This window comes from Nanorana parkeri, unplaced genomic scaffold (assembly GCF_000935625.1).
Source record: "Nanorana parkeri isolate BGI_ZX_2015 unplaced genomic scaffold, ASM93562v1 scaffold15, whole genome shotgun sequence".
NCBI lineage: Eukaryota > Metazoa > Chordata > Amphibia > Anura > Dicroglossidae > Nanorana > Nanorana parkeri.
Window position 1 is genome coordinate 987,894 of NW_017306283.1, and position 2,887 is coordinate 990,780.

The window sequence follows — 2,887 nt, forward strand, 5'->3', positions numbered from 1 at the left end:
GGTTTCTTTTGTCACGGCAGCTTGGTGGGTTAGGGGGTCTTTGGGGGGGTCTACAAAATCGGAGTTAATTACAAAAATGGGGGGGGCCCTCAGCTGGTATGGGTGCCTCCCCCTGTTGGTGTCCGGATTTGTTGGTGTCCGGATAAGTGTCCTCGAGCTGGTTGTGGTGCGGCTGGGGACATGGGCGGAATATTAGGAGAGGCATTTTTTGGGCTGTTGGGCACCCAAAGACCCCTTCCCAGGTCAACCATCGTTTACAGTGTTATTTGTGTATATTATTTGGTTTACTACTTTTGGTTATTGTTAAAGTTGTTTGGTTTTAATAAAAGGGGCTGCTGTGGGGTGCTGTGGCCGTTTAAATCCCATGCCGTGCAGTCCGAGTGTTTATTGGGGTTTTTGAACAAAGGGACGGAAATTGACGAATCCATCAGTCATGCGAATTGTCACATGTGACACCTTTATATCGGTGCATGCCAGGTCAGATGAATTATTATGTCACAGCACAAATACTTCATTGGTCGCTTAGTAGAATGTGTAACTGGCTGGTGCCATCATCCTCTTGGCGCACCACTGCACACCTCCATTGTGCCAAAGACTGACCATCTCATTTTGTAAATCGTTATCTATTTGGTGCGGATTGTACGGCTTTTTGTGAGATTTTGTATGCTGCACTAGTCCCATCTTCATTTCAATTTCTTCATATTTAACTATTATTTGGTTCATCCACATTTTTTCCCCACTTCGGCTGTGGCTTTTGTTTTGCTGCGCCTGGGCTGCACTTAGTTGAGTTAAGGCAGGTTTACACCATTTTCTGGTCCGGAAAATGGTGTGAACCTGCCCACAGTTCCAGTGCATTCCAGACCAGACATAATGAGACGTGCAGTATTTTTCTGGTCTGGGCTGGAACAGACTGCGCTAGTGTGAACAGAGGCCAGAAATAGCATAGGGATACATTAGGATGCATTTTGGGTCCGGAGGCAATCTGGCTGTGATGTCAGTGGGCCCTAAGGGCAGGTTCACACCATTTTCTGGTCCAGATCTGGTCAGGAAAATGGTGTGAACCTGCCCGTAGTTCCAGTGCATTCCAGACCAGACATAATGAGACGTACAGTATTTTTCTGGTCTGGGCTGGAATAGAATAGGGATACATTAGGATGCATTTTGGGTCCGGAGACAATCTGGTCTGGTCTGGAGGTAATCTGGATGTGGTGTGAATGGGCCCTTAAACACACAAGTTCAGTTCAATTTGAACACATGGACTACATGTCAACCATCCACCTTTCAGTATATCAGTTTTAACAGTTGTCATGACAGTGACTATCCTGGGTAAAGATAACACCGCCGAACCGTCATGGTGACCGTCACGCCGAACAATGCATTCTTTCCCCGTAACAGTGATTGTAAATAAGGATGTGCTCGGGCGTGTTCGCAGCTCCACGTGCCGAGCCCACCGGCAAGCTGACAGCGCCGCAGCGCCAATTACAGGTAGTGATACATTATCCCGGTCCGCAGCTGCAGAGATCGGGGATACGTCTCAGTACCTGTGATTGGCGCTGTCAGCTTCCTGGCGGGCTCGGCACGTGGAGCTGCGAACAGGCCCGAGCCCATCCTTAATTGTAAACATGTTTCTGGTGCTGTAGTAATTCGGGCCAATCAGCTCTGGTTGCCGCAGGACAAAAGCAGCCAGCCCTCTAACCGAATGAGAACTTTTTTTTCCTAGAACAAAGCCCAAAAAAAACTAAATTTGAATTGTATGAAACGGCACAAATATGAACAATGTGCGTCCTAGACTTGTGCGCCGTCAAAAAATTTGTTCCGTTTTGTTCCGTTTCGGAATATCCATTATTTCGTAATTCGGATTCGTACGAAATACGGATTTTCGTTAGTTTCGGCACATTTTCGTAACCTTACGAACATTCGTTATGATGAAGTTAAAAAGCAAAAATACCTTTGTTAATATTGGAGTCGATGTGGTAGTTGTTGTTTTTTTATCCGAAATACGAATTCCGTTAACGGATTCCGGATCCGAATTTCGTATTTCGGATAAAAAAAAAAACTACCATCAACTCCAATATAAATGTACTTTGCTTTTTAACTTCAATATATAACGAATGTTCGTAACGGAACGAAATTCAGTCAACGGAATTTCGTATTTCCTGCCTGTGTATTGTAATGCAACCCTCAGCAGCAGCGGATCCGTATTTCGGATAAAAAAAAAAATCTTGTCATGTTGTTCAACCTCATTTACAGGGGTAATATTAGTTCCCGTTTCAAAGAAATTCGGATCCGAAATTCGTTAACGGAATTTCGTATTTCGGATATAATTCGGAAACTGCCATTCGGATTTCGGATGCTTCCGAATTTACGAATTTCAGGAAAATTCGTACGAATTTCGATTCGTAACGAAACGAATCGCACATGTCTAGTGCGTCCCTGTGCCTCTCACAACCTTGGCAGCCGCGATCGGATGTGAAAATGGGTGCATAACGGCGAAAGCTTTACAGACCTATCGATTCTGAATCAGGGGCCAAGTAGGGAGTCTGCTTTCCTGGGCCGTGGCTGTGGATTTCGGAAAAGGTGAAGACTTTAATAACCGTGTCCGACCTCTGAACTCCGTCCGTGTTCCAGGCGTCCCGAGAGTTCTGTACGCTTTAGAAAAGCTGAAGCAGCAAATGCGATCAGATGGTGGAGTTTTTTTTTTTTTTACCATTTGTTTCTCATCTTTGTGAGCCTGGCTTGTGAAGCTGGACCGGGGCCACATAGCAGCACACACAAAGGATGCCTTATGATGGGTGAGAAAAAGAGCGCAACAAAACCCTTTCAATGTCTGAAACGGAGCACAGATGAAGGTGACCTGTGAAGACTCTGATTTCTCAGCACTTTCCAT

The 2,887-nt window shown here is 45.4% G+C and overlaps 1 protein-coding gene across 1 annotated transcript in view; it reads left to right on the plus strand.

The window, feature by feature from the left end:
* The window catches only part of LOC108788941 (semaphorin-3F-like), a 94,819-nt gene that overhangs the window by 26,640 nt on the left and 65,292 nt on the right, over window positions 1-2,887 (plus strand). The gene's annotated exons all lie outside the window — the stretch shown is intronic.